This window comes from Lotus japonicus, chromosome 6 (genome assembly GCF_012489685.1).
Source record: "Lotus japonicus ecotype B-129 chromosome 6, LjGifu_v1.2".
Classification (NCBI taxonomy): domain Eukaryota; kingdom Viridiplantae; phylum Streptophyta; class Magnoliopsida; order Fabales; family Fabaceae; genus Lotus; species Lotus japonicus.
In genome coordinates, this window is record NC_080046.1 from 57,426,022 (window position 1) to 57,439,918 (window position 13,897).

The window sequence follows — 13,897 nt, forward strand, 5'->3', positions numbered from 1 at the left end:
AACTCTCACCAAACTTCTTAAATTTCTCCATTCACAAGAGAAAAGAAGGTTAACTAATAAATAGACACTTCTTTTAAAATGTCTTTATTCTTAGCTTATTACTGTTAGTTAACTAACTGATATCTTATTATACTAAAAAAACTTGTTGATACTCTGCAGTCTGCATAATAATGTGATGTACATATGACATATCACTACAAGAGATATATAATATTAAACGAAATTTTAAATAAAATAAATTGAGATGAATAGTCACAAATCACAATTAACATAACCAACATGGTACATTTTAGCAATTTTGTTGACAATTTTTTCTTATGTGTTGGCAGGTTTTTTTTGTTGGTCTTATAGCTGTCAATGAGCTCATGACAACATGTTCTTTGGTCGAATTTGAACATTTTTCAACATTGCTTTTATTTTCCCTTCAACAAAAACATGCTTTTGTTTTTCTCTTTTATTTTTTGGACAACTATTGTTTTGCCCTATACATATTCATATATTCTTCCTTTCTTGTTGGGCCTACTCTCGGTATTTGCTTCATTGCTGGGCCTTTTTTCTCCCATTCAATGCTCTACCCATTTCCATTGCTTGGCCCATTTTCATAAAAATGTTCTGGGCTTCAAATGTTCCCAACAAATAACGGAAAGACACCAGAAGGTCTCTCTGCTTTTCCTCGGTATTGACTTTGGGCTTGGGTAGAAGAAAAAAAAATTGACGATTCCCAAAAAGCAAAGGGGTACGCTAAGCATCTACAATCTTTGACCATAAAAAAGAAAGCAGCATCTACAATCATATTTCTAAGTAAGTTTAGACAAACAACTTAATTACGTGTTATAAGCAGTTACTGAATAAACACTTATTTTTAAGTTTATTAAAAAACTTATCAAAATAATTTATTGATAGTTATATATAAGAGAGTATTCATGATAAGCTCCGCCCGCAACCACGATCTTCAACCACCTGTAGCCATCTCTAGTAGCCACCATTGCATGTACACATACCAAACCAAGGCAATGAGCGATTGTTTCCATGTAGTGTATCAGCAGAGTTGTTTGCTACTCACTAATTTATCTCTTTCAAGGCAAAATTGGAATATCCGAGCCAGAGATGTGAACTGTTTGGTGGTTTTATTTTATAGTTTTGGTCTTTGTTTTTAAGGTAATTGTCATGTTTATTGGTGGTGGCCGGTGGGGTTTGATTCCCTTAATGTATAAGTATCGTTTGGCTTAATTTATCCAGCAAAATCCATCTGTTAGGAGGATTAAAACCTTCAATCCTCAAATCATGTCTCATTTCATACCCCACCGATAATAAGATTGTGTCAAATCAATTAAAAAATAATCATATATTTTTTAATTGAAATGTCGTAATATTATTGATTGAGATAGAAAATGAAACAATTTATGGACAAAGAATATTGATTCCGATCACCACATATTTTCTGTCTATGTTTCAAATTGTATCACATCATTTACCAAACCTGTCACTTCCTTTTCTATGTTATTTTGATTAGGGTGAGATTTTCATTTCACTCCCTCTTAGTCGTACAAAATACAAATAATTGTACAATAATGTTTGTGCAAATGCAATTCCCCTGCATGTACACATACCAAACCACATGGCATGCACTTGATGCAGTACTGATGCACATGGATCGTGTTGAGAAAACATGAAAGGCACAACTTGATTCAGACAGTACGATAGAGCGAAAAAGCACGAATAAACCACACAAAATCTTTGTTCACGCAGTTCGACAAATTGTGCCTACCTCTGCGACTATAGAGTAGTTATAGCTCCCTTTATTGATTCTCAATAATCAATTGTGTTTACAATAGCAATTTCTCTCAACTGCCTAATTGTCTCACACATTTGCAATAGCAGTTTCTCTCAACTGCCCAATTGATGTGTACCCTCGCACACCGCTGAATTGCGGCGCACTTGCACACCGCCCAACTGCGGCGCACTCCGCACACACCTGGTGCACACTAGCACATGACACACTTTTATTGTTAGAGGTCTTATCTATTTATAGAACACTACTAACTCTAGTATTACAAGATAAGATAATCTAAACATCTTATCTAAACCCATTAGATAAGATAGAGTCTTATCTTAACCCATTAGATAAGATAGAGTCTTATCTAAACCAATAAGATAAAATCCCTCTAACCCAATATCACAATCCCCTTAAATCAAATTCAAATAACTGATAAGATATGAGCCAATCCCAACAATCTTCACCTTGGCGAATTCTCGAACCCTCGTGAAGATCAACTACTCAACTCTTGAATCTTGAATCTTGATTTCCAGGATTGTGTTCCCCATTAAATCAAATCCTAATAAACTGAATATTTGGCCTTAAAATAAAATCTGTGGCCCCAGATTTTCCTAATGAGCCAATTCCCAACAGATCGCAAAGTGGAATTACCAGGCTGTTCTATTGTTCTGTTTCTGAAGATCACAAGGAATATATAAGTTGAAGATTTTTTCACAGCACGAAGCTGTTCTGAAAGTGGGTGTCAATCTTTTACCCGGAAATTGATGGTGACCTGCATCAGGTGGAGACCACCATCACAAACAACCACAATAGAACCCAATTCCAAAACTTGAAAAGAAAATTGAACTCTCTTTTTCCTTTCCTTTCCCTGTGAGAATCTTTGCAGGCCATTTTTTTTGTATCTTTCTCCCCTCAAATGGCTCTTGTGTATGTAGGTACAGAATTAATGCCGGAACAGCTCCACCACTTTGGCCACATGCTGATTACAAAGAGGACACGTACGGTACGGGTTCCCTTTGCTACACACCATCCAGCTTTATCCCCATTTTCTTTGTATTATTGCATTCCTGATTTGCTCCTGCACAGTTTCTCATTCCAAACGGTACCCTGCACCTTCAACCTTTTCCTCTCACTCACCTACGTAACATGTTTATGTGTATATTTGCCCACCTTGATCTACTTCATTTCATTTCATTTCCCCTCCCTACTATTGTGTGTCTCATAGTTTTCACCCGATTCCTTGTCCTAACGCTACCTTCATCATTTTGCTTCTTACTCATAAGTCACATCAACTAACATCTAAAGCCACAACTATTTTTTTTTCATATGCTGCAAGTGGTGCTCCTTCAAAGTCTTTGTGAGAAAGTTCAAGGGCTCCACATCTTGATATTGAATCGTAACCTAGGTTGAGTTCATGGGCTCACTTCAAGCTTTGAATCATTGCAATAGCGCGACAGAGACTCTTTTGAAGTGTTGTTCGCAAAAGGGTTCTCTACACCCTACATCCGCATAGCAGCCGCAACAACTCGCATTTGTCTGCAATTTCACGGCGCAACCGCAATTTAAAACCGTAACTTTGATGCTTATAAGTTGATGTATAATGTATTATCGAGTCAAGTAAGTGTACATAGAAAGTGTGTGTGTAGGACGATGACCCATGTTCACAAGCAAAATTCTTACTTTGATGGCTATATAATTGACTCCATCTTTTTTTTTTTTGCCAAAATTGACTCTATCTAGATAGTTCGAGATATCCATAAAGCAATTTCTGGAGATGAGATTCTTATCCCCTAGTTTGGAATGACATTTACGACATTTGGGCTAACTCAACTCAAGTTAAGCTTAATCGTGGGGATGTATGGTTGGCCTGAGCAGATTGGGCCAAAACGAGCTGAATCGACATGAATTGAGCCAATGTGAATCAGGTCAATATAGGATGGACCCGAGATCCAGTCCGTAACAAAAGTGAATGGCATACCACACTCCTCAACTAGGTTTAGAATTTTAATTCTTAATTTTTTTTTGTTCATGTTAAAGAACATCTAAGCGACCAAAATGTGTCATTCTTATTTATCTTATGAAGAAAGTGTTGTCAAATGGGTCCATGTGGGGAGTGTTCTTTGATATGATGCTTTTGACTGCTAGTGAAAAGGTCTAGTTAGGAAGGGTGAAAAAGAAAGGTCGAGATGAAAATTATTATATCAAACATTCAACAATGAAACTTATATAAATTACTATGTATGGTACTGAATTTTGGCTTTTGCAATTAATCTCTTAAGCTGATTAAAAGTTTCTGGGATGTCCAAGGGGAGAAAAGAATAAAAAGGACAAGTGGTGGTCCTGAGACCCAAAATAGAGCCAAACCTTGTTACCAAGTTAGAGAAAACCACTATGTGCATATCATTGTTTGAGTTAATTAGTTGCCTTTATTTTCTAGCAATGGCTTGAATAGGTACAATAGCATGGACAGGTCCATAATTGCAACTTGGGGAGGGGCCAAAAACATATAGATTTATATGATATAAATTCGAGGGCCATTGCATTGGTTCTCTTTGTTAAGGACCAGCAACAGAGCCCCCTCCCACCTTACAAAACCCAAAAATGTCGCATGCATTTAAATACCAATCAAGTGTAATGTGAATGGACTTTCATCCAAGTTCATAAAAAAACTTGACTCACGTTCTGTCTCAAAATGAGTACTACTGTCAATCTTGACACCAATAGATATCCAAACATAGTCATTATCATGTTTGAACTTTGAAGTCACGTCTAGATTTTTCAGATTTAATTTTGCTCCTACAGAAGCTACTAGGAATAGCTAGCGCTTCTCCCAGAATAAATTCTTCTTACAAAGTGAAAATCTACCATATATCTAAACATAGTCATTATATGTGACAGCACAAGGAGCTAAAACTTTGTTCTCAGCTTGCTTTAGCTTTTTCACTCATCGCCCTATTTGTCACACAACAACAACATTCATTCATCCATTCATTCATGTGTGTGCGTGACTGACATACATTTCCAATGCTGTCATGTAGTAGCAGACTAGCAGGATTATAATGGTTTCTTTGACCTTTAATCCCAACTTACAGGATACATTCACTGACAGCAGAGTTTGGGGGTACTAAGTCATGCATGTGCACACATAAATTATGAAATGAAATCTACAGTGGGATAGCAAACTATTGGTATGGTCACGGAATGGAATAAAAAGCTAACACTGATCAGAAGGGGACTTGTGCTTACAAGGTGCATGGGTGGAACATGAAAAAGAGCTCTGGACAACTTTGCAGGGCCAGAGAGCAAAAGGGAAGAAGAGTAGCAGCTGTGGGACACACTTGACCCTCAACATGGAGTACAAAGACTTGTGGTCAATCCATAAGTACCTACAAATTCCTGCACATTAATTAATTTACTGCTTGCTACTAGCTACTAGCAACAGGGATTCAACTTCCTTGCATCAGATTTTCCTCAATTCACCCCAATCATGTTCTGGTTGACCCAAATAACTACACGACTAAGTGATAGTCAAGTTGGTCAGCTAGGAAGACCACATGTAACACTTTCGCATTTCTAACAAATTGGCTTAACAAAAGACTAAGTTATTAGTTTGTGGTACAGGTTTACGTGGTAAACAGTAATACACCCAAACCATTAAGTTAAGCATTACTCATATTGCTCTCTACTTTTATTGTTCTTCTAGTCTTTGGATTTCTCTCTTTTTGAACTTAATTCAATGATTATGGAGCTCCAACTACACTAAATTTAGAAAATTCAACCGCAAGAAATCTAAATCCCAACAACAACAGCAAGAGATCTCATTCCAAAAAGTACTGTTTTATGAGAGTGAGAAAGGGTACATAAACAAACTCATCTTCTTATTTAATTACCAAGTTAGCAAGCCAATGAATTGGGGAGGGTGTGACTTTGTAACTTTGTTTGACCATGTAACTTAGGAGACTGTGATCGATGCTAGTGAGATTTGATTTTCCCATCGTTAAAACCATGCTTTTCCTCGAGTATTTAGAAGACTCACCTATAGTTTACCATATTTTCTTTCGGTTACCAAAGATTCCTTGTTCCCTCCACCCATCATTTTGCGCAATTACACGTTTTTTTGTTCCCCTCTTTAACTCAATGCTTCAGTTCTAAGCGAGTTCCCAAGCAATTAAAACCATGTTCACAAACACTACCAAGCAGTGATATCTAGAAACAAAAACTAGAAGTAACAGAAGGTCCTAAAAATCATTAATGAATTCACATGTCTCTATCTTGTGGAATAATGCATTTTACCCCACCAGCATACTAGTCCCCCACGTTAAACAATGCCATCCACATATATAGGTCGTATTCAAATCAATCACTTTGTTCTTTCGTTATTATTAATATCATTACATTACATGCTTGATCCTTGTGCTTAGTTGAAAGATTAGTGTTTAAAAATGATATCATTTCTCACACGAGATTCTGTTTGAATTTCAATGGTTCTATCAATAATTTCTCCTGTGTTGAACTCAACCATGTGTAAGCGTGAGCAGTTTTGTGTAGAGTGTAGACTAACTTCATGGCCTCATGTTTGTTTTTATCTTAGTAACTATTCTATTTATTATATGGAGAAAATACTAACAATATATATAGTTATATACACATTCTACTACACTATTTTTAACACTCACATGAGGTGGTTCAATTGGCAATGAAGATTAAATGTGTGAGAATAACTCTCGAATTTGATCCCGACGCATTATAATTTATGATAAAAAGAATGACACGTAACTTTCATTACAAAATTACAATAATTTAGTATATAGGTATGAAATGAAATTATAATTTTCCAAACAAGTTTGACCAAGTGATGAAGTCATAAAGTAATTCAAACTTCAAAGGCTTCAGAAGTAGTAATAGGCTGTGCTGAGCCTCAACTTGGACTCAGTAAATGGGGAGTTCTGGGAAAGCACACGAGCATCACTGGTACACAACAGCCAGCCACATGCCTTATGCAAAGCCTGAAGCTCCTTTTGTCCTCCATTAGTACGGACTTGAATTGGTACACTGCACTCAATAAATATAAATAGAAGGTAAGTGTATGTTCAGATTCACCTTGAAAAACCTGAATGAAGTTAAAATTACAAAAAACAATCTTAAAAATTAAGAAAAGTTGCTCCAATCTACCGTGAATTTTACTCTCTGACTTTTTCCGTCGTGTATCCAAACATGCACTAATTCAATATTCTCTACTTTTTACTTGCCAGCTAACCTTTTTTCTAAGAAAAGTCTTAAACTAGTCATGGTTAAGGAGGGAAACAAAACAAGCTAGTATTGTTGAGAAGTCAAGAGAAATTTTGGAAAGTACAACAGAATTATTTCATCTTTTCAGAAAATTACAATATTTTTATCATTTTTCTTTGAGTTTAATTTTGATGCACCGACGGTGTAAAATTTTTTTACACCGTCAACCAATCAGATTTCAAGGATGTGACATGTCAATTAAAGAAATTAAATGAAAAGAGAGATTTTCTCACATCCTTGAAATCTAATTAGTTGACGGTGTAAAAAAACTTTACACCGTCGGTGCATCAAACTTTTTCTCTTTTTCTTTATAATTTTCTCCCACCTGGGCCCTACTGACGTCATCAGTCCGTTCAGATCTTTCTGGGCCTTGGGACCTGCCCCGGTTAGGCCCACCAGGAAAGCCCACTGGCCGCTCCATGCACTCATCTTTCCCTTTATTTTCCTCCATATAAACATCTGCATTTTCTCCATTCCCACCTATCTTACCATAACATAAAGTCCTCTCTCTCTCTCTCTCTCTAAATCTCTCTCATTCTAATTCTTTTCTCTTTGACCCTCTTGAAATAGAGAAGGCAGAAAAAAGGTCTCAAAGATGAAACCAAAAGACAAGTTTGCTAAAGGTACTACTAGTGTTGAAAGCTCTATCATAAAATTTTATCATGTACATAGCTCCAACAGTTTATCTTTGAATCTTTTTAATATGCGTGATTCATGTTAAAGGTATATCTTTGCACTAGCTTTTTCTACATGATCATTATACTGTGACTGACTATAGACTATCTTACTTTATGTTATAATACAAGATATTCTCTTTAATGGTTCATTCTTTTATTCTTTTTTATTTTGCTCAACTTTTATTATCTAATCTAAAGCTGGCTTCTGCTCCTGTCATTCTTCTTCATTCTCTGCACTAATTAAGAGCATGATCCATGATACAGGTTCCTATAAGGGCTATCTCAAATTGCATGTGGCTAGCAGAGTTAAAGTCAGCACCATGGTCAACCCTTTGAGAATTGGGAGCAGTGAGGAAAAAGAAGCCATTAGTGGCTCTGAAATTGGAGCTGCTGCTGACAGTTCTTCCCCTGCAGGAATGGCAGGTTCATTCTAATTGGGTGCTATCCTATCTGAGCTTTTATCATCGTCTTCTTCTCCCTTCTTCATCTAATTTCTACCACCGCGCTTCTCTGTCTTCTTTTTTCCTTGTTTCCCCCTCCGGTCTTCTTGACCTTGTAAGACCTTTTCTTGACCTTGTAAGACCTCACGCCGTGTCTGTTTTCTTCATTTTTGCTTTTGTGGAAGACCCTATGTCAGAAACCACTGACATAGGGTTTGATCTTCGTCTTTCCCCGTTACCGTCCAACTCATCCTCTCCTTCCTTGTCTATCCCTCCTGAGCTATTTCAATTTTGGCCAAGCATGCCACAATATTATGTGAAATGTGCTGCCAATTTGAGACCATGACTACTTCAAACTACAATTGGGTTATTTTCTATTTGAATTTTTGTTCTCTTATTATATGAGAAATGTAGTTTGTGAAGCATGCTTCATAGTGGTCCTTAAGGTAGGTTACGCCAGAGATAATAAATTGATGTTTGTTGTATTCATATGAATTCAAAAGCCAGCAATATTCTGTATCTTGTTCTGTTAAGGCAATCAATTTGGGTTTGTATTATTGTGTGCAGAATATTTATGTTGTTGCAGGGTTTAGTTTCCTTGTTTTATATGTTGTTTGGCTGAGAAAGTGTGTAACAGCACACACATTCTTTTAGATCTAAGCTAACTAGAGTACTCTCCCTCGTGACTGTTCCAATTTGTACAACAAAAAATATGCACTGTATTATTGGAGTTATTATCTCTCTGACTCAGCTCACGTAATGAAAAATAAAGATGATTGCTGCTTATAGTTTTCCTCACCTTAATTTCTACACATAATAATAGAATTTCATCCAAAAAGAGAATTGAATTAGTAAATGATAGCTGAAAGAAGGAAACAAAAACCCAGAATGAAGTAGAGAGAGAAAGAGAGAGATAATTCCCTGATGTTTCCCTATCTTGTTGATTTGTTTTCTTCTTTTATACAAGACAAGTGAGGTAAATGTCATGAGCGAGCTCAATTTGGCATTACATGTGTCCTAGAAGTCTAGAGCCCCATCTCTCCCCACCTGCATAGGACTAAGGGAATTAGAGTCACCCTGTCCTATTAGCATGTTTAGTGTTGTTTAAACAACATTGTAGAATGACTACTAATTAGCATGTTTAGTATTGTTTTTGCTTTTACTTTTGCTGTAGTAAGATGAAAAGAAAATGTTCAGAATGTTGTTTGGATCAGCTTTTCCAACCCTTAGAATTAATTCTGACTTGCAAATGCTACTCTCATAAACTTTTCAGAGTGTGTTTGATTTCTCATTCGCCAATCTCATAATCTGTTCACATAGAGAAAAATTAATTTTCGATGACAATTTTTAATAATTATGTGTGAGAATGACAAATCCGGAAACTTAGATAAATTATATCTATAAAAAAAAGTGAAAAAAAATGGAGGGAGAAACCGGCCGGGGTATTCTTTGTTAGCATGGTCTCTCCCTTTTTTTAGTGTATTATAGACTCCATTATAGGTAATTCGAAAGGGTTCCGTTTATATTACAGGGCATAACATTGTGATTAAATTGATTTCAGTCTCATAATTAATAATTAATTATGCTAGAAGCTAGAGTGGTTGCATTGAACAAACAATTGTGATATTTTACTTCACAATAATACCTATAAAAAGAAAACATGATGATTACTTGCTTGAAAGTAGAGACTATCGTGTTGATAACGTGTTGAGAATAAGAGTGCGCAGAACAAGTATATAGAAGAGAAAAGGTAGAGAGAAGTAAGAGTTTAGAGAGAAACTGTGAATTGGGATAGGTTGCTTGATGCAACCTCCTCTAAATTTATACAATTAGTCAATGGACCAAGATAAGAGTACATGGGTTTGGTCCAATGGTCATCCTATTCATAACACTTTTTAAATTAAACTTAATCACTTTCATTTTCTACTCTCTTTTACTATAATTAATTTTATTGAAATCAAGTTTACCGCAAATCAATTGTGACAACTGCATTTTGAAAATTGATTCTAAAATCAGAATTTCATTAAACAAAAATTCAAACATGTTATCACCCTAAGTGATTTTTGTTGTATATGAGGATAGAAAAGGTGTAGGCAAACATATACTATCAATTATTTGCTCTACTGTATAAACTAGGTGGGATAACTTTCCATCCAAGTGAAGGGGCTGCAATTTTGATGCTCAAAGCCTCATATCAGCATCCCTCTCTTTATTTGGAAGCCATTCCTTTCATATAGCAGGGTAAGGACAAGCAATTTGGGATAGAATACAACCTGAGCCCATAAGGAATATTACACCCCAATGTTTGATGGGGCATCGACAGTGACCTACCCACCTCAAATGGTGAAGAATAATAGGTTGAGAATTATTATTTTCTCCTTCAATTCAATTTGCAGATAGAAATAATGTCGGTATCATAATCTATATAAATTGAAAAAAAGAGGTGAAAAACTTGGTGTGTTTTTAACCACATATTAATCCATGCTGCCTAACATTGTTTTCAATCAAGAGTCTACACGTGATAGACCTACCTATTACACTGACAAGCGTAGACAATGATCTTTCTCTGTAAATTAACCGTATGCAGGATATTCCTGAACGGATGCATATGATTTAGTGTATGGATTCTCATTTTGGTTTCTGCAAGTTTGGGGGAAAAAATTGTGTGATATTAACTCGAGAATGCTTTTGGTATGTGAATATTTAATAAAGTTACATATATCATTTAGCGGTAAGGATAAGAAAATATAATATGATAGTGTAATTATATCATGATGTAATTTGTTGTTTGTTGCAACTTGCACCGACATATATAATAATGTAATCATGTTTCTGATGCATATATAACTGGTTACAATTTTAACTAGTGTTCTACCACTCGGAGTTTGCTCAATATTTTTCTTGACTATTGGTATATAAATCAAATGGTAAAGTATAAAAATATCAACAAAATGAATGGGAATTAACGGATGATTCATTCAATTAATATAGGCTTAAATAAGTTTTTGGTCCATAACCTTTACCAAATGCTTGGTTTTCGTCCCTCACCGGAGCAAAGGTGGATTTTAGTCCCTAACCTTTGCCACAAGATTTGGTTTTAGTCCCTCCGGAGCTCTGGGTCAACGCCGGAGCTCCGGTGGCCCATGTGGCATGGCCACGTGGGATTAGTGAGCTGACGTGGAATTTCTTTTTCTTTTTTATTTAAAATATTAAAAAATAATTAAACCTCAATATTTAATGTCCCTAAATAACCTCCCTAATTAATTGCATATATTATTTAAATAAAAACATTAAAAATGGGAATTCAACCTTCATCTCACCATTCTCCGTCAGTGCCTGGCTGCCTGCAACCTCCAATGGATCTAACCCCCAAAGCCTCCAGCTTTCCTCCAATTCATCATCCTCTCTCGGCGACCACGAACTCAACCCCGACAGCCACGACCTCGACAGACAAGGGCTCGATCTTGAGAAACGGCGATGGTGGATGGAAGGGGAATGAATGAGGAGATGAGAGAAAATTGGGGTTTCAGAATTGAAAATGCAGATTGCAAAAACGAATCTGAACGAGAAGAAGGTAAGAGAGTTGAAAATCGCAGAGGTTTGGAATTTGATCTGCGATCTAATTTGTTGGCTCTTCACGTTCGAGTACCGTCCTCCAACCTTTTCTTCAAATATGTTCTTAATCTTTCTGAATTTCGGTTGTGGTTGTTGAAGGAAATCAGTGCCATTTTTCTTCACTCTACCTCTCCCGATCTGGGTTTTCTAAGTTGGGGTTTTGGTAGTTCTTGGGTTTCTAGGTTTGCTGGTTAAAATGATTTGCTGGGTTCTTCATTTGGGTTTCTGGGTTTTCTTCATCTGGATTTGCTGGGTTCTTCATCTGGGTTCTTCATTTGGGTTTCTGGGTTTGCTTTTTCAATTTGGGTTTGCTGGTTTTGATCCCCCACCACTCACTCTTTTCCATTCCTCTCTCTAAATTTGCAAGATTTTCCAACATTAAATTTGGGACTCTTGGCTTTTTTCAGTGAATCTGGTTGTTTGCTCATTACAGAGGACATTGTGAGATTTGGTATCTTTTCTTGGGTTTTTGAGGCGATGCTCGTTAGGGGACTCTTTTAGCTGCTATGCTTTTGGATTTATTAGATAACTTAGTATGATGCTGTGTAATGTGGTCTTGGACCTTTCTTAATGAAATTTTGATATTTCAAAAAAAAGGTATCAATTTGATGCACTATAATAAAGATTTGAGTTTTAACTTTTGAGGATTAGAATTTATTTTCTGGGTTTTGTTGAAGATGGTGGATGAAGATGGTGTAGGTGATTTTTTAAGCAGATGGTGAAGATGATGGTTGAAGATGATGAAGAAGGATTAGAGTTAAAAAATTTAGGACTAGCTTAAAGATTTTATTAGGGATTAAAGTTAAATAAATTAAGTTTTTTTTTTTTTAGAATTTTAAACATTTTCATTTTTTAAAATTAATAATATTTTAAATGAAAAGAAAAAGAAATTCCACGTCAGCTCACTAATCCCACGTGGTCATGCCACATGGGCCACCGGAGCTCCGGCGTTGACCCAGAGCTCCGGAGGGACCAAAACCAAATCTTGTGGCAAATGTTAGGGACTAAAACCCACCTTTGCTCCGACGAGGGACGAAAACCAAGCATTTGGTAAAGGTTAGGGACCAAAAACTTATTTAAGCCATTAATATATACTTAATTATCTTTAAATAATATTTTAAATTCAAGTTTTGTGAATGAAACAAATTCTCACATCAGTCTATATATAGCACCCAAACTGATAGCAAGGTTTGACTCTGCAGTTATATGTAATGTAAAGGTAATTATAAGATGGATCAAGGTAAACAAACTACTATAAGCAAGAATCATGGTCTAATTTTGAAGTGTTAAAAAGGATCTAAGTTAGGTGACCACTTACACATGATGATGATGTCTCCTAATGGACATTGAAAAGTTAAATGCCTTTTCATTGTGTATGAGTTATTAGTAACTATTTACCCCCACACCACCTCTGGCCCCCCTTTCCCCTTTTCTCTTTGTGGTTTGTGGGAATTGAGAGAGTGGCATGAATGAGTTACAGTCACAAACTCACAATACATATATATTCATATATTAATCCTTCTGTGGTCATTCTGTATTAGGTACTACCAGCATTGGCCCCATGTTGGTCAAGCCTTTTTCCACCTTTAGGTTACATGAGAACATGGCTCCTTCATTAGATTTTACTTTCGATCAAATATCATTCCATTCAAGGACTGTGGAAAGTAAGGGAATGACATCGCAATAATGCCATAGTGGAAAATAAACTTCAATGCTGCCTTTATAGGAGTTAATTGGGAGAGGGTATGGGAGGGAGTGCTCCAAATTTAACATATAAAAATCGAATTGCTAATCCCTAAGTTTTCCCAATGGGATTTTTCCTAATAAGATTTTAATGAGGTTTTTTTCTAAGATCTTTTCCATGGAGTTGCGGGGTTGGGTTCTTGTGGGTAGCTTGAGACTGTGCTATCATTGTATCGCTACTTTACTTAGCTTGTTTTTCTTCTTTTTTTTTTCACTTGTATTGGTTTGAAGTATCTCTTCTACTTCTTTTTAATATATTATTCATTGCCTATAAAAAAAACAATTAGTAGCGCCAAAAAACAAGTATTACGTTTGTACTATTAAGGGCCCGTTTGGTTACCAGGACAGGATAGGAT

The 13,897-nt window shown here is 36.1% G+C and overlaps 1 long non-coding RNA gene across 1 annotated transcript; it reads left to right on the forward strand.

Moving 5' to 3' along the window:
- The first annotated feature begins 7,543 nt into the window (after nt 1-7,543).
- Nucleotides 7,544-8,740, forward strand: LOC130724616 (uncharacterized). The gene is made up of 2 exons (XR_009014583.1): nt 7,544-7,689; nt 8,008-8,740. It is a non-coding gene; the product is annotated as an uncharacterized LOC130724616 (long non-coding RNA).
- Nucleotides 8,741-13,897: the final 5,157 nt, after the last annotated feature.